The sequence below is a fragment of the Scyliorhinus torazame genome, unplaced genomic scaffold (assembly GCF_047496885.1).
Source record: "Scyliorhinus torazame isolate Kashiwa2021f unplaced genomic scaffold, sScyTor2.1 scaffold_36, whole genome shotgun sequence".
Lineage (NCBI taxonomy): Eukaryota > Metazoa > Chordata > Chondrichthyes > Carcharhiniformes > Scyliorhinidae > Scyliorhinus > Scyliorhinus torazame.
In genome coordinates this window covers 2,378,213-2,396,568 of record NW_027307763.1, presented here as the reverse complement: position 1 = coordinate 2,396,568, position 18,356 = coordinate 2,378,213, and the positions used below count along the sequence as shown (strand labels likewise).

General features: G+C 53.4%; 1 long non-coding RNA gene across 6 annotated transcripts in view; it reads right to left on the bottom strand.

Moving 5' to 3' along the window:
- Window positions 1-17,336, bottom strand: part of LOC140405548 (uncharacterized) — a 203,050-nt gene extending 185,714 nt beyond the window's left edge. For 3 of the 6 annotated variants that reach the window (XR_011938638.1, XR_011938636.1, XR_011938637.1), the window contains exons 1-3: window positions 16,545-16,835; window positions 16,099-16,205; window positions 14,776-14,881 (exon numbers count right to left, since the gene is read on the bottom strand). This is a non-coding gene — a long non-coding RNA (uncharacterized lncRNA). The other 3 variants (XR_011938640.1, XR_011938641.1, XR_011938639.1) reach the window with 3 other exon arrangements.
- Between the last annotated feature and the right edge of the window lie 1,020 nt (window positions 17,337-18,356).

The following is an 18,356-nucleotide window of genomic DNA, read 5'->3' as shown; positions in this document are numbered from 1 at the left end:
GGGAGCACCCGATACCCAATTACAACACTGAGGGAGCACCCGATACCCAATTACAACACTGAGGGAGCACCCGATACCCAATTACAACACTGACTGAGCACCCGATACCCAATTACAACACTGAGGGAGCACCCGATTCCCAATTACAACACTGAGGGAGCACCCGATACCCAATTACAACACTGACTGAGCACCCGATACCCAATTACAACACTGAGGGAGCACCCGATTCCCAATTACAACACTGAGGGAGCACCCGATACCCAATTACAACACTGAGGGAGCACCCGATACCCAATTACAACACTGAGGGAGCACCCGATACCCAATTACAACACTGACGGAGCATCCGATAACCACTTACAACACCGAGGGAGCACCCGATACCCAATTACAACACCGAGGGAGCACCCGATACCCAATTACAACACTGAGGGAGCACCCAATACCCAATTACAACACTGAGGGAGCACCCGATACCCAATTACAACACTGAGGGGGCACCCGATACCCAATTACAACACTGAGGGAGCACTCAATACCCAATTACAACACTGAGGGGGCACCCGATACCCAATTGCAACACTGACTGAGCACCCGATACCCAATTACAACACTGAGGGAGCACCCGATACCCAATTACAACACTGAGGGAGCACCCAATACGCAATTACAACACTGAGGGAGCACCCGATACCCAATTACAACACTGAGGGAGCACCCGATACCCAATTACAACACTGAGGGAGCACCCGATACCCAATTACAACACTGAGGGAGCACCCGATACCCAATTACAACACTGAGGGAGCACCCGATACACAATTACAACACTGACGGGGCACCCGATACCCAATTACAACACTGAGGGAGCACCCGATACCCAATTACAACACTGAGGGAGCACCCGATACCCAATTACAACACTGAGGGAGCACCCGATACCCAATTACAACACTGAGGGAGCACCCGATACCCAATCACAACACTGACGGAGCACCCGATACCCAATTACAACACTGACTGAGCACCCGATACCCAATTACATCACTGAGGGAGCACCCGATACCCAATTACAACACTGAGGGAGTACCCGATACCCAATTACAACACTGAGGGAGCACCCGATACCCAATTACAACACTGAGGGAGCACCCGATACCCAATTACAACACTGAGGGAGCACCCGATACCCAATTACAACACTGAGGGAGCACCCAATACCCAATTACAACACTGAGGGAGCACCCGATACCCAATTACAACACTGAGGGAGCACCCGATACCCAATTACAACACTGAGGGAGCACCCGATACCCAATTACAACACTGAGGGAGCACCCGATACCCAATTACAACACTGAGGGAGCACCCGATACCCAATTACAACACTGACGGAGCACCCGATACCCAAATACAACACTGACGGGGCACCCGATACCCAATTAGAACACTGACGGGGCACCCGATACCCAATCACAACACTGACGGGGCACCCGATACCCAATTACAACACTGACTGAGCACCCGATACCCAATTGCAACACTGAGGGAGCATCCGATACCCAATTACAACACTGACTGAGCGCCCCATTCCCAATTACAACACTGAGGGAGCACTCGATACCTAATTACAAAACTGACGGAGCACCCGATGCCCAATTACAACACTGAGGGAGCACCCGATACCCAATTACAACACTTAGGGATCACCCAATACCAAATTACAACACTGAGGGAGCACCCGATACCCAATTACAACACTGAGGGAGCACCCGATACCCAATTACAACACTGAGGGAGCACCCGATACCCAATTACAACACTGAGGGAGCACCCAATACCCAATTACAACACTGAGGGAGCACCCGATACCCAATTACAACACTGAGGGAGCACCCGATACCCAATTACAACACTGAGGGAGCACCCGATACCCAATTACAACACTGAGGGAGCACCCGATACCCAATTACAACACTGAGGGAGCACCCGATATCCAATTACAACACTGAGGGAGCACCCGATACCCAATAACAACACTGGGGGAGCACCCGATACCCAATTGCAACACTGACTGAGCACCCGATACCCAATTTCAACACTGAGGGAGCACCCGATACCCAATTACAACACTGACGGAGCACCCGATACCCAATTACAACACTGAGGGAGCACTCGATACCCAATTACAACACTGAGGGAGCACCCGATACCCAATTACAACACTGAGGGAGCACCCGATACCCAATTACAACACTGAGGGAGCACCCGATACCCAATTACAACACTGACGGAGCACCCGATACCCAATTACAACACTGACGGAGCACCCGATACCCAATTACAACACTGAGGGAGCACCCGATACCCAATTACAACACTGAGGGAGCACCCGATACCCAATTACAACACTGATGAGCACCCGATACCCAATTACAACACTGAGGGAGCACCCGATACCCAATTACAACACTGAGGCAGCACCCGATACCCAATTACAACACTGAGGGAGCACCCGATACTCAATTACAACACTGAGGGAGCACCCGATACCCAATTACAACACTGAGGGAGCACCCGATACCCAATTACAACACTGAGGGAGCACCCGATACCCAATTACAACACTGAGGGAGCACCCGATACCCAATTACAACACTGACTGAGCACCCGATACCCAATTACAACACTGAGGGAGCACCCGATTCCCAATTACAACACTGAGGGAGCACCCGATACCCAATTACAACACTGACTGAGCACCCGATACCCAATTACAACACTGAGGGAGCACCCGATTCCCAATTACAACACTGAGGGAGCACCCGATACCCAATTACAACACTGAGGGAGCACCCGATACCCAATTACAACACTGAGGGAGCACCCGATACCCAATTACAACACTGACGGAGCATCCGATAACCAATTACAACACCGAGGGAGCACCCGATACCCAATTACAACACCGAGGGAGCACCCGATACCCAATTACAACACTGAGGGAGCACCCAATACCCAATTACAACACTGAGGGAGCACCCGATACCCAATTACAACACTGAGGGGGCACCCGATACCCAATTACAACACTGAGGGAGCACTCAATACCCAATTACAACACTGAGGGGGCACCCGATACCCAATTGCAACACTGACTGAGCACCCGATACCCAATTACAACACTGAGGGAGCACCCGATACCCAATTACAACACTGAGGGAGCACCCAATACCCAATTACAACACTGAGGGAGCACCCGATACCCAATTACAACACTGAGGGAGCACCCGATACCCAATTACAACACTGAGGGAGCACCCGATACCCAATTACAACACTGAGGGAGCACCCGATACCCAATTACAACACTGAGGGAGCACCCGATACCCAATTACAACACTGACGGGGCACCCGATACCCAATTACAACACTGAGGGAGCACCCGATACCCAATTACAACACTGAGGGAGCACCCGATACCCAATTACAACACTGAGGGAGCACCCGATACCCAATTACAACACTGAGGGAGCACCCGATACCCAATTACAACACTGACGGAGCACCCGATACCCAATTACAACACTGACTGAGCACCCGATACCCAATTACATCACTGAGGGAGCACCCGATACCCAATTACAACACTGAGGGAGCACCCGATACCCAATTACAACACTGAGGGAGCACCCGATACCCAATTACAACACTGAGGGAGCACCCGATACCCAATTACAACACTGAGGGAGCACCCGATACCCAATTACAACACTGAGGGAGCACCCGATACCCAATTACAACACTGAGGGAGCACCCGATACCCAATTACAACACTGAGGGAGCACCCGATACCCAATTACAACACTGAGGGAGCACAATTATTAATTACAACACCGATTTAGCTCCTGCTACTCAATTACAGCACAGATGGAGCATCTTTACTTCATTACAACAATGTGGGACGAGAGAATTTTACTGTCAAAAACTCATTAAAGTCAAAGATAATGTCTCCCGAGCCAATGGCTCCAGGATTGCCGCTGTTTCCTCATTCAGTATTAATCCTGACGCTTCACCTTCCATCAGTCACCTCTCCCTCTCTCACAAACACTCGGAAGTCAGTATGTTCCATGGTACAGTGGCAGCGCACAGTCCGATCCCACAAACTCCCTAGAACATTTACCTCTCTCCAAACAAACTACCCCCTCTTACTCCACTTCAATATGTCCCTCATCCTCGCACAGCAGGATCCCACACACACACTGCAATGTGGTATCGGCCGGATTTGAAAAAAAAAAAAGTGTTTGAGGTGAGAATTGCCGCAGTTGTTGTGCGAAGAATGTGGGGCGGGGTCTAGGGAGGCTGGAACCCTCCCATCCGTGGGCAGGGTGGGTACAGAGGGATATGGGCCAAATGCGGGCAAGCGGGACTAGCTTAGTGATAGAAACTGGGTGGCACGGACAAGCTGGGCCGAAGGGACCGTTTCCATGTTGTAAACATCTTTCACTCTGTGACTGGCCTCCAGTCGCACAAACAGGCTTCTCCCACCTCCCTCTGTCTCCTATCACTAACTCAGTTCTGCTTCCAAGTTACCCCATCTCCCATGTGCATTTGACTTCTTTGTCAGTCTCCCATGTGGGGCCTTGTCAGAGGCTTGGCTGCAACCCAGATAAACTACATCAACTGCACCACCCTCATCTGGTCACCTCCTCCAATAATTCAGTCCCATTGGTTCAGCACGGCCTCCCTCTGCCACGCTGACTATTCCTGATCAAAGCTCGCCTCTCCCAAGTGGAGAGTGATTCTCCAGCCCCACCGCCCCACGTCAATATTGCCCTCAGCCTCGCACAGCAAGATCCCACACTGAACACCGTCAGATCCGGTGTCTTTATCCCCCCTTCCCTTGACCCACCAACCAATGTCCACCTCTGCTTTGCTGTCTCTGGATACCCCCTCCCACCCCATCGCCTCACTGGCTCTCTTTCACCCACACAGCCCCCAATATTCCCCACCCCCCAGTGTGGACAGTGTTGCCTTGCGAGGAACATCGGGCGGGTTGTGTGGGCGCAAGGGGAGGGTGCTGGACCCTGACTCTACACCAGGAAACCCCCATCCACGATTCTTGTCTCTCTCTCCGCTCCCTCTGGTTTTGCACTCTCCTCTATCTCCGTCCTAATTGCACAATCAGATCCAATCACCCCTCCAGTCAGTGTACATGAGCAATGAAGGCAATTCTACACAGCAAGATCCCACTGGCAGTACCACCATGGTGCAGGACACCCCTCCCACACACTCTGTCTCTCTCCCCCACCCCTCCAGATCCCCTTCACATCCCCAGCCTTCAACTTCCATCACTTACCTCTGCCTCCATCTCTCTCTCATTTCATTTCTCTCTCTCTCTCTCTTTTCCTTTCTCTCCCTCTCTCACTTTTCATTTCTCTCCTTCCCTCTCTCTCATTTCATTTCTCTCCTTCCCTCTCTCTCATTTCATTTCTCTCCCTCCCTCCCTCTCATTTCATTTCTCTCCTTCCCTCTCTCTCATTTCATTTCTCTCCCTCTCTCACTTTTCATTTCTTTCCCTCCCTCTCATTTCATTTCTCTCTCTCCCTCTCTCTCATTTCATTTCTCTCTCCCTCTCTCTCCATTTCATTTCTCTCCCTCTCTCTCATTTCATTTCTCTCTCCCTCTCTCTCATTTCATTTCTCTCTCTCCCTCTCTCTTTTCATTTCTCTCCCTCTTTCACTTTTCATTTCTCTCCCTCTCTCTCATTTCATTTCTCTCTCTCCCTCTCTCTTTTCATTTCTCTCCCTCTCTCTCATTTCATTTCTCTCTCTCCCTCTCTCACTTTTCATTTCTCTCCCTCTCATTTCATTCCTCTCTCTCCCTCTCTCATTTCTCTCTCTCTCTCTCTCTCCCTCTCTGAGCCTGATCTGCACAGAATCAGACCGCACAGAACAGGCCCTTCCACCCACCAAGCCTGGAGAGACAAGTGTAAATACTCTAATCTGCTCCAATCCCTCTGCCCAGCACTAGGCCCAAAGCCTGAATGTTACCACACGTTGGGTGTCGCAACCGCCCAATTCTCTCCATCAGAGAGAAATCTGGAAGAGACTGAGAGGGAGAGAGGCTGAGAGGCTGAGAGGCTGAGAGGGAGAGGGACTGAGAGGGAGAGGGGCTGAGAGGGAGAGGGGCTGAGAGGGAGAGAGACTGAGAGGGAGAGGGGCTGAGAGGGAGAGAGACTGAGAGGGAGAGGGCTGAGAGGGAGAGGGGCTGAGAGGGAGAGGGGCTGAGAGGGAGAGAGGCTGAGAGGGAGAGGGGCTGAGAGGGAGAGAGGCTGAGAGGGAGAGGGGCTGAGAGGGAGAGGGGCTGAGAGGGAGAGAGGCTGAGAGGGAGAGGGGCTGAGAGGGAGAGGGCTGAGAGGGAGAGGGGCTGAGAGGGAGAGGGGCTGAGAGGGAGAGGGCTGAGAGGGAGAGAGGCTGAGAGGGAGAGGGGCTGAGAGGGAGAGAGGCTGAGAGGGAGAGGGGCTGAGAGGGAGAGGGGCTGAGAGGGAGAGAGGCTGAGAGGGAGAGGGGCTGAGAGGGAGAGGGGCTGAGAGGGAGAGGGGACTGAGAGGGAGAGGGGCTGAGAGGGAGAGAGGCTGAGAGGGAGAGAGGCTGAGAGGGAGAGAGGCTGAGAGGAGAGAGACTGAGAGGAGAGGGCTGAGAGGGAGAGGGGCTGAGAGGGAGAGGGGCTGAGAGGGAGAGAGGCTGAGAGGGAGAGGGGCTGAGAGGGAGAGAGACTGAGAGGGAGAGAGGCTGAGAGGCTGAGAGGGAGAGAGGCTGAGAGGGAGAGAGGCTGAGAGGGAGAGGGCTGAGAGGGAGAGGGGCTGAGAGGGAGAGAGGCTGAGAGGGAGAGGGGCTGAGAGGGAGAGGGGCTGAGAGCTGAGAGGGAGAGGGACTGAGAGGGAGAGGGGCTGAGAGGGAGAGGGGCTGAGAGGGAGAGAGGCTGAGAGGGAGAGAGACTGAGAGGGAGAGGGGCTGAGAGGGAGAGGGACTGAGAGGGAGAGAGGCTGAGAGGGAGAGGGGACTGAGAGGGAGAGGGGCTGAGAGGGAGAGAGGCTGAGAGGGAGAGGGACTGAGAGGGAGAGGGGCTGAGAGGGAGAGGGGCTGAGAGGGAGAGAGGCTGAGAGGGAGAGAGGCTGAGAGGGGCTGAGAGGGAGAGGGGCTGAGAGGCTGAGAGGGAGAGGGACTGAGAGGGAGAGGGGCTGAGAGGGAGAGGGGCTGAGAGGGAGAGAGGCTGAGAGGGAGAGGGGCTGAGAGGGAGAGGGGCTGAGAGGGAGAGGGGCTGAGAGGGAGAGGGGCTGAGAGGGAGAGGGACTGAGAGGGAGAGAGACTGAGAGGGAGAGGGGCTGAGAGGGAGAGAGGCTGAGAGGGAGAGAGGCTGAGAGGGAGAGAGACTGAGAGGGAGAGAGACTGAGAGGGAGAGAGACTGAGAGGGAGAGCGGCTGAGAGGGAGAGAGGCTGAGAGGGAGAGAGGCTGAGAGGGAGAGAGACTGAGAGGGGAGAGGGGCTGAGAGGGAGAGGGGCTGAGAGGAGAGAGACTGAGAGGGAGAGAGGCTGAGAGGGAGAGAGACTGAGAGGGAGAGGGGCTGAGAGGGAGAGGGGCTGAGAGGGAGAGAGACTGAGAGGGAGAGGGGCTGAGAGGGAGAGGGCTGAGAGGGAGAGAGACTGAGAGGGGAGAGGGGCTGAGAGGGAGAGGGGCTGAGAGGGAGAGGGGCTGAGAGGGAGAGGGGCTGAGAGGGAGAGAGACTGAGAGGGAGAGGGGCTGAGAGGGAGAGGGGCTGAGAGGGAGAGAGACTGAGAGGGAGAGGGGCTGAGAGGGAGAGGGGCTGAGAGGGAGAGGGCTGAGAGGGAGAGGGGCTGAGAGGGAGAGAGGCTGAGAGGGAGAGAGACTGAGAGGGAGAGGGGCTGAGAGGGAGAGGGGCTGAGAGGGAGAGGGGCTGAGAGGGAGAGAGGCTGAGAGGGAGAGAGACTGAGAGGGAGAGGGGCTGAGAGGGAGAGGGGCTGAGAGGGAGAGGGGCTGAGAGGGAGAGGGGCTGAGAGGGAGAGGGGCTGAGAGGGGAGAGAGACTGAGAGGGAGAGGGGCTGAGAGGGAGAGGGGCTGAGAGGGAGAGAGGCTGAGAGGGAGAGAGACTGAGAGGGAGAGGGGCTGAGAGGGAGAGGGGCTGAGAGGGAGAGGGGCTGAGAGGGAGAGGGCTGAGAGGGAGAGGGGCTGAGAGGGAGAGGGGCTGAGAGGGAGAGAGACTGAGAGGGAGAGGGGCTGAGAGGGAGAGAGGCTGAGAGGGAGAGGGGCTGAGAGGGAGAGAGACTGAGAGGGAGAGAGACTGAGAGGGAGAGGGGCTGAGAGGGAGAGGGGCTGAGAGGGAGAGAGACTGAGAGGGAGAGGGGCTGAGAGGGAGAGGGGCTGAGAGGGAGAGAGGCTGAGAGGAGAGGGGCTGAGAGGGAGAGAGACTGAGAGGGAGAGAGACTGAGAGGGAGAGGGGCTGAGAGGGAGAGGGGCTGAGAGGGAGAGGGACTGAGAGGGAGAGAGACTGAGAGGGAGAGAGACTGAGAGGGAGAGGGGCTGAGAGGGAGAGGGGCTGAGAGGGAGAGAGACTGAGAGGGAGAGGGGCTGAGAGGGAGAGGGGCTGAGAGGGAGAGAGGCTGAGAGGGAGAGGGGCTGAGAGGGAGAGAGGCTGAGAGGGAGAGGGGCTGAGAGGGAGAGGGGCTGAGAGGGAGAGAGACTGAGAGGGAGAGAGACTGAGAGGGAGAGGGGCTGAGAGGGAGAGGGGCTGAGAGGGAGAGAGACTGAGAGGGAGAGGGACTGAGAGGGAGAGAGACTGAGAGGGAGAGGGGCTGAGAGGGAGAGAGACTGAGAGGGAGAGGGGCTGAGAGGGAGAGGGGCTGAGAGGGAGAGGGGCTGAGAGGGAGAGGGGCTGAGAGGGAGAGGGGCTGAGAGGGAGAGAGACTGAGAGGGAGAGGGGCTGAGAGGGAGAGAGGCTGAGAGGGAGAGAGGCTGAGGGAGAGGGCTGAGAGGGAGAGGGGCTGAGAGGGAGAGAGACTGAGAGGGAGAGGGACTGAGAGGGAGAGAGACTGAGGGAGAGAGGCTGAGAGGGAGGGGGACTCAGAGGGAGAGGGGCTGAGAGGGAGAGGGCTGAGAGGGAGAGGGGCTGAGAGGGAGAGGGGCTGAGAGGGAGAGGGGCTGAGAGGGAGAGAGACTGAGAGGGAGAGGGACTGAGAGGGAGAGAGACTGAGGGAGAGAGGCTGAGAGGGAGAGAGACTGAGAGGGAGAGGGGCTGAGAGGGAGAGAGACTGAGAGGGAGAGGGACTGAGAGGGAGAGAGGCTGAGAGGGAGAGAGGCTGAGAGGGAGAGAGACTGAGAGGGAGAGGGACTGAGAGGGAGAGAGGCTGAGAGGGAGAGGGGCTGAGGGAGAGAGGCTGAGAGGGAGAGAGGCTGAGAGGGAGAGAGACTGAGAGGGAGAGAGGCTGAGAGGGAGAGGGGCTGAGAGGGAGAGAGACTGAGAGGGAGAGGGACTGAGCGGGGAGAGCGGCTGAGAGGGAGAGGGGCTGAGAGGGAGAGGGACTGAGAGGGAGAGAGGCTGAGAGGGAGAGAGGCTGAGAGGGAGAGAGGCTGAGAGGGAGAGAGGCTGAGAGGGAGAGAGGCTGAGAGGGAGAGGGGCTGAGGAGGGGCTGAGAGGGGCTGAGAGGGAGAGGGAGCTGAGAGGGAGAGAGGCTGAGAGGGAGAGGGCTGAGAGGGAGAGAGGGCTGAGAGGGAGAGAGGCTGAGAGGGAGAGAGGCTGAGAGGGAGAGAGGCTGAGAGGGAGAGGGGCTGAGAGGGAGAGGGCTGAGAGGGAGAGGGGCTGAGAGGGAGAGGGCTGAGAGGGAGAGAGGCTGAGAGGGAGAGAGGCTGAGAGGGAGAGAGGCTGAGAGGGAGAGGGGCTGAGAGGGAGAGAGCTGAGAGGGAGAGGGGCTGAGAGGGAGAGGCTGGAGGGAGAGAGCTGAGAGGGAGACGGGCTGAGAGGGAGAGAGGCTGAGAGGGAGAGGGGCTGAGAGGGAGAGGGCTGAGAGGGAGAGGGGCTGAGAGGGAGAGAGGCTGAGAGGGAGAGGGGCTGAGAGGAGAGGGGCTGAGAGGGAGAGGGGCTGAGAGGGAGAGGGGCTGAGAGAGGGCTGAGAGAGGGGCTGAGAGGGAGAGGGGCTGAGAGGGAGAGAGGCTGAGGGAGAGGGGCTGAGAGGGAGAGGGGCTGAGAGGGAGAGGGCTGAGAGGGAGAGGGGCTGAGGGAGGGTGAGAGGGAGAGGGCTGAGAGGGGAGGGGCTGAGAGGGAGAGGGGCTGAGAGGGAGAGGGCTGAGAGGGAGAGGGCTGAGAGGGAGAGAGGCTGAGAGGGAGAGGGGCTGAGAGGGAGAGGGGCTGAGAGGGAGAGAGGCTGAGAGGGAGAGAGGCTGAGAGGGAGAGAGACTGAGAGAGAGAGAGGGGCTGAGAGGGAGAGGGACTGAGAGGGAGAGGGACTGAGAGGGAGAGAGACTGAGAGGGAGAGGGGCTGAGAGGGAGAGGGGCTGAGAGGGAGAGGGGCTGAGAGGGAGAGGGGCTGAGAGGGAGAGAGGCTGAGAGGGAGAGAGACTGAGAGGAAGAGGGGCTGAGAGGGAGAGGGGCTGAGAGGGAGAGAGACTGAGAGGGAGAGGGGCTGAGGGAGAGGGGCTGAGAGGGAGAGAGGCTGAGAGGGAGAGAGGCTGAGAGGGAGAGACTGAGAGGAGAGGGGCTGAGAGGGAGAGAGGCTGAGAGGGAGAGGGGCTGAGAGGGAGAGGGGCTGAGAGGGAGAGGGGCTGAGAGGGAGAGAGACTGAGAGGGAGAGAGACTGAGAGGAAGAGGGGCTGAGAGGGAGAGGGCTGAGAGGGAGAGCGACTGAGAGGGAGAGGGGCTGAGGGAGAGGGGCTGAGAGGGAGAGAGGCTGAGAGGGAGAGAGGCTGAGAGGGAGAGGGACTGAGAGGGAGAGAGGCTGAGAGGGAGAGGGACTGAGAGGGAGAGGGGCTGAGAGGGAGAGAGGCTGAGAGGGAGAGGGGCTGAGAGGGAGAGAGGCTGAGAGGGAGAGGGACTGAGAGGGAGAGGGGCTGAGAGGGAGAGAGGCTGAGAGGGAGAGAGGCTGAGAGGGAGAGGGGCTGAGAGGGAGAGGGGCTGAGAGGGAGAGGGGCTGAGAGGGAGAGGGGCTGAGAGGGAGAGGGGCTGAGAGGGAGAGGGGTTGAGAGGGAGAGAGAGAGACAGAGAGAGAGGCTGAGAGGGAGAGAGACTGAGAGCGAGGCAGAGAGAGAGACTGACTGAGAGAGACTGAGAATGTGACAAGCAGAAAGTCAGTAAAAGTCGATTCAAACGGTCCCGTGGGCTTTCACAAGGAACCGTGACATTAATCACAGTACAACACGGGCACTGCGCGATTGGGAAATTGTCTGATTCAATGGAAGCCCCTCTTTAAAACTGATAGTGGGGCAGAGGGGGGGGGGGAGCCTGGAGACATTGGAGAACTCGGTGAGCTGAATTAACCCCCTCCCACACCCACACAACCCCCCCCCCCCCATCAGCAACACTTCACTAATCATTCCGTCTTCAGCACAGGAGATATTCCTTACACAGCCTCACATTTATAAATTCAATCCCAGCACCTCGGCAACATTATGAAAGTCGATACGTTCATGTTTACATGTTGCAGTGTGCACAGCAGGATCCCATAAATAATAAACATGATGGAGACAGGAGCCCAGTCCGTATCCTGCGTCTCTCTTAACCTCCCACTCAACCGCCCCCCTCCGCACACACCCCACACCCCCACACACATTCGCCACCCCCACTAGCCTCCCCATTCAAATAACGACAAATCACGTTGGTGTTTTTATCATTTTATTGGAAGAGGAAATATAGAGGGAAATAGCTGGAGAGAGAGGCTCGGTGAGGGGAGGGGGATGTGGTGGGGAAGAGTGAGACAGCCAATTTCTCCCACGCTCCCTCTCTTTCTCTCTCAGGTCTTCTTTCCCTCTGGAGGCATTTTCAAATCGACTGTCTCAGGACAGGACAGGGCTGTCTCAGGACATTTTCAAATCGACTGTCTCAGGACAGGACAGGGCTGTCTCAGGACATTTTCAAATCGACTGTCTCAGGACAGGACAGGGCTGTCTCAGGACATTTTCAAATCGACTGTCTCAGGATTGTGTAAAATCGCACTTTCTAAAAGATAATGTGACTGGGCCGTGACTGTGCACAGCAGAACCCCCACCCCCAGACCCTGTGCCTGATCAGCCCCTCACCCCACCCCACATCTCTCCCCCCGTTTCCCCTGGCCCTCCCTTTTCTCTCACCCCCTCTCTTTTTCACTCCTCGCTCCCACCGCCCTCTCTCTCTTTCTCTCTCCCTCTTTTTCACTCTCTCCCTCCACCCTCTAACTTTCTCTGTCCCCCTCCCCTTTTCACTTTATCTCCTTCCACCCTCTTGTCGTTCTCTCGCCCTCTTTTTCACTCCCTCTCCCTCCACCCTGTCTTTCTCTGTCCTCCCCTCTCTTTTTCATTCTCTCTCCCTCAACCCTGTCTTTCTCTGTCCCCCTCCCCTTGTCACTACATCTTTCTCCCTCCACTCTCTCTCTCTTTCCTCCTCTTTTTCACTCCCTCTCTCCCACCGCCCTCTCTCTGTCTTTCTCCCTCCCCCTCTTTTTCACTCTCTCTCCCTCCACCCTCTGTCTTTCTCTGTCCCCCTCCCCTTTTCACTATATCTCTTTACCTCCACTCTCTCTCTCTTTCTCTCCCTGCCCTCTCTTTTTCACTCTCTTTCTCCCTCCACTCTCTCGACAAATCACATTGGGGTTCTCTGTAACATTTAGTCCAAGATGAAATGTAGAAAGAAATGGCTGGAAAGTAGGAGAGAGAGAGACAGAAAGCTGGGGTGACTGAGGCAGGGACATTTAACCCCAAACCCCCCTCAGAAATCCTTCCTATCCCACCGCCCTGTCTAAAACACAAACACCACCATTGAGGACAAACCTGTTCCCAGGCTGCGGCCTATTCATTTCAGACCCATTCCCGACTGCTGCACACTCAGTGAGCCAGTTTAATATTAAATTGTGCGTGGTCACTAAGTTGACATTTCAGGAAAGGCTGCAGGCCACTGATGCACAGCAGGATCCCACAACCAGCGATGTGATCCTGACCGGGTGGGACAGGCAGGTGAGCTGGGGGGATGGGGGAGAGACATATTCCTTCCCTTGCCTGCTATATTCTTTCCTCCATCTCTTCCCCCCCCCGCCCCCAAAATACCCCCACCCCTGAATACCACGGGTATTGGGAGTCTGGAGCCACATCCACTGTCCCCAGAAAGTTACACTTCCCTCTTTAAACTGGGAAACCAGCTGCCTGGTCCGTCCGGAGACTTTTTACAATCACCCTCCCAGCATTTATTTCCATTTATTTCCCAAATCAGGGTATCCCCAGAAAGATGTGATGAGACTCCCCATTGCAGTTTGTGGGAAGGTTTCATTGATTGAAGGTTTAAAGAGACACTAAAAAGCTGGAGAGAGATGGACAGATAGTGGCAGAATGCTGGAGAGACAGAGAGAGAGAGAGAGAGGCAAGAATGGAAAGAAGGCAGAAAGGGAGAGAAAGCCTCTCTTTTTCACTACCTCCCTCTCCCTCCAACCTCTCTCTCTCACATCTCCCTCCTACCCCCCCCCCCCCCCCCTCCCACGACCCCACTCTCTCTCTCTCTCTCTCTCTCTCATCCCAGTAGTTAGGAAGGAGAGAGAGAGAGGATCACACACAGGAATCCAACAATCACTACCACAGCAAACAGAATTCAAATGGCCCCCTGCCAATTTCATTTCACCCTCACATTTAAGTCTCGGCCTAAAACACAGGCTTTATTCCAGAATTACACCCCCTTCAAGTTTAAGGGACTATAATTCCAGATTACTTTACAGTCGATGGATTCAGTATTAAAGTGACCCCACTGTTGGTTCATTTCAGGAATTCTGCAGGCAACTTGTGCACGGGGAGACCCCAAAAATGGTGACACTTTCCAAATTGAGTTCCGAGTTTCTGATGGTGGATTTCTCTCTCAGCAGCGATGAGATCATGGCTGAATATCCCGTCAGTGCACGCAGAAAGGGTTCATTAACTCTCTCGTTCCCAAGCACTCAAGTTTAAAGACTTTAAAATTCGAGACCTTCGAACCCACTTTGCAGTCCGTGAGCTATTTCATTAAAAAAAAAGTAGGTACTCTATATTTATTTATTTATTTTTATAAATTTAGAGTACCTAATTAATTTTTTCCAATTAAGGGACAATTTCACGTGGCCAATCCACCTACCCTGCAAATCTTTGGGTTGTGGGGGCGAAACCCACTCAAACACAGGAAGAGAGCTATTTTATTTTCAGAGTTGTGGTCACTGTTGCTGCGCGGGCAAAGGCCACAGGCCTGTGAGTGAACAGCAAGATCCCACAGCAGCAGCAATCTGGACCTAACCAGATGGGACACTGTCCTTCTCCACCCCCCCCCTCCTCACTCCTGCTGGGAGCCCCATTCCCCACTGCACCTAACACCACCACCCCCACCCCACCCCCGCCGTGTCATGTGTGGATTGGAACATCCCTGGAGAAGTCCCTTCAGTTTCTGAAAGAGTTAAACTGCCTCTTAAAACGAAGAAAAACCTTTTTAAAACAAAATCCATTGGCACACAGAAAGATCCCAGAAGGTGCAGTCGGGGCGGCAATAAAGAGACAACTCACGTGAGTGCGGCCTGTGGAGTAGGCCTCAGTCCATCCACTTGTCCTCTGGAGAATAGCCTTTGTCCAAAGATTCCTGGTCGCATTGCAGTCTTCAAAGTTCAAATTCCTGGGAAAAAGAGGGAGAAAATTAACTAAAACGCAGGAAAATGTTTACACTTGTAGCACAGCAAGAGGCCAAGATTCCCCCTCTCAGTCACACAAACTCTCAGCAACATCCACCTACACTAATCTCAGTTATAAACCACAGAATAAAAAAGGTTGAGAGACAGTTCCCACTTCCCTTGTCTTTCTCTTTCTCTCTCTCTCGCTATCTCATTCGGTCCCACTATCCCTCTCATTCATATTTCTGTCTCCCTCGTTATCCCTCATCAGCCTCCCAGCATTTAGTTCTATTTGTTTCTCTAATCAGGATATCCCCAGAAAGATGTGATGAGACTCCCCATTGCAGTTTGTGGGGTGGTTTTCTTAGATTAAAGGTTTAAAGAGACACTAAAAAGCTGGAGAGAAATGGACAGATAGTGGCAGAAAGCTGGGGAGACAGAGAGAGAGAGAGAGAGGGGCAAGAATGGAAGAAAGACAGAAAGGGAGAGAAAGCCTCTCTTTTTCACGACCTCCCTCTCCCTCCACCATCTGTCTTTCTCCTCTCCCTCTCTCTAATCTCTATTACCCCCCAGCCCCACACTCTTTCTGTACTTCTCTCTCTCTCTCTCTCTTTCTATCATCCTAATAGTTGGGAAGGAGAAAGAGAGAGAGAGAGACAGGGTCACACACAGGAATCCAACATTCACAACCACAACAAACTGAATTCAAATGACCTCCTGCGAATTTAATTTCACTCTCATACTTGTGCCTCGGCCTAAAATACAGGCTTCATTCCAGAATTAGACCCGCTTCAAGTCAAGGGACTTTAATTCCGGGCAATCGAGATTACTTTACAGTCAATGGGTTCATTTAAAAGTGACCCCCACTATCGTTAATTTTGTGAATTATGCCGGCAACCTGGGCACAGGGAGAGCCCAACAAATGATGACCACTTTCAAAATTGAGTTCAGAGTTTCTGATCTGAGATTTCTCTCTCTCTCTCTACCAGATTACAGAGAGTGGCTGAAACAGTGAAATGCCCCCCCCCCCCTCCCCACACACACACCGCACCCCATACCCCCACCCCTGGGACGCTCAGAATTAATATAACCCCTGTTATTTTGGAACAAAATTAGACAGCTTCATATTCCAGATTTGTATTTTACTCTTTGCCGCCCACCTAAGGTTTAATGTGTTTGTGTCTAAGTGCAAGGCCGGGGCTGCAATAAAGAGACAACTCACGTGAGTGCGGCCTGTGGAGTAGGCCTCAGTCCATCCATCCATGCTCGGGAGAAATACCCTTACCCAAAGATTCCTGCTCACATTGCAGTCTTTCAAAATTCAAATTCCTGGGAAAAAGAGGGAGAAAATTAACTAAACCACAGGAAAAGATTGAAACTATTTAATACAGCGAGAGCCCAGGGTCCCCTTTTCAGTTTTACAACCCCTCAGCAACATCCGAATACAAATAAGTCACAGCTTTCAACCAGAGGTTAAAAAAGATTGAGAGACAATTAATACTCAAAATCTTTTTATTATCACAATTAGGCTGACATTAATACTGCAATGAAGTTACTGTGAAAATCCCCTTCTCTTGTGTTTCTCGCTGTCTCTCTGTACCTCTTATACATATTTATGTCTCCCTCCCTCACTCACTCTCTTTGATCCCTCCAATATTAAAATTAAACCTCAGTCAGGGTAATAACCCGGGTGAAGCCTGCGGAACAGGCCTCAGCCAGCGCTCCCTCGGGAAGAATTCACCCTCCCTCGTCCTCCTCACTGGATTCCCGACTTCCTTCCAGTTCTCCAAATAAAAACGCCTCTGGAGAAAAAAAGGAGATAACATTGATTATAAAGGCAATAACAGGGACATTTTAATCAAATATTCAAAACAGCACAACAGGAGTTCAACATCTCCAATCTCGAGTCAATCAGTAACATGTCAACAGCCAAAATGCACAGCTCAAAACAGGCAGATTGACACACCCAGCGACACACACACACACTGAAGCAGAGGGGTAATGTTTTGAGTGTAGTGAGTTTTTGGTTTGTGAACTGAAGTCCCTCAGACACAGATATATCCTCAGTGAGCTGTGAGCAGACTCCACCCCTAGTCTCTGCCATGTGTGGAATGTCTGTCTCAGAGGACAGCTCTCTATTGACATGTAAATGCAGGCCAAGAGATACTGATCTCCTTGCTGCTCAGCCCCACACACACAGAATGTGACTTCAGCTAACCCTTGGCCTTCCCCACACCAGTGTTGTTCACTGAGCAGGACAGAAAAAATTGGATTAAATGTAATTATTAAACAGGGACGTTCTTATTTTCTCTACCCAAGTGGATAACATCACATTTATCCACGTTGTACTGCATCTGCCATATCTCTCACTCACTCCCCTCCAATAGGATTGAATCGTAATTTAAAATAGTATTGGGAAATGATTAGAAACAGTTTGGACTGAGATCTCCTCAGTGACCTGTGTGCAGACCCCACCCCCGACTTTCTGTGAGGAATGCCCCCCTCGGTGTGGTTCCTGTGTCTGCTAAGGAAGACACTTGTCCTGTCTATGGTTATGTTAATTCAGCAGTCAGCAACAGATTCTTTCCTGTCATTATTTCTGTCTTTGGTTTAACATTTGTTTACCTCTGAATTTCTGGCATGTTTGGAATGACTATTCGTCTGTCGCCTTAGGAAGGCTCTCCATAGAATGAGTAAAAAGCAGCAAGAAATCACAGAATGTGAGTTAAACACAACTTCATTTCTGCCTCCATTTGGAGAGCAGATTCCTGGCCACAAAAACAAAGCTCATTGCAAAGTTTCACTTCATATTTTACATGTTGTTCACAGACAGATTTCTTCAATGAGCTGCTCTATAAATCTGGATTCAATTTGACTTTTTCTCACTGAGAGATGAAAAGTTTATTCCTGAATCAGTACACGGTCATCGGCAACAACATAATTTTATTAGACAGTGAGGATCAATGGGATTTTTCACTGAAATCCTCTGATGTCAATTCCTGAGATTAGAATTGGTAATGAAAAAATTTGGATTCAATGAAAACGGTCAGTTTAATAACCCCAATGTTCTGACTGCCTCACGTCCTGGCACCCTCACACCCTCACACCCTCATGTCCCCTAACTCTCAATCCCTGACCCACTCACGCCTCCGAAACCTCAGATCCTGACCCGCTGTGTACCTCTTTCTGTGTGTGTGTCCCATATTCTGTCTGTGTGCCCACCTCTCACTGTCCCTCTCTGGATCCCTCTCTCCCTCTGTGTCCCTCTCCCTCGCTGTCTGTGTCCTTCTATCTCACTCTATCCCTCTCTTTCACTGCGTACCTTTCTATCTGTCTCACTCTCTCTGTGTCCCTCTCCCTCTATGTGTCCCCGTCTCGCTGTCTCTCTCGCTGTGTTCCTCGCTCTCTCGCTGTGTCCTTCTCTCTCTCGCTGTGTACCCGTCCCTCTCGCTGTGTCCCCCTCTCTCTCGCTGCGTCCCT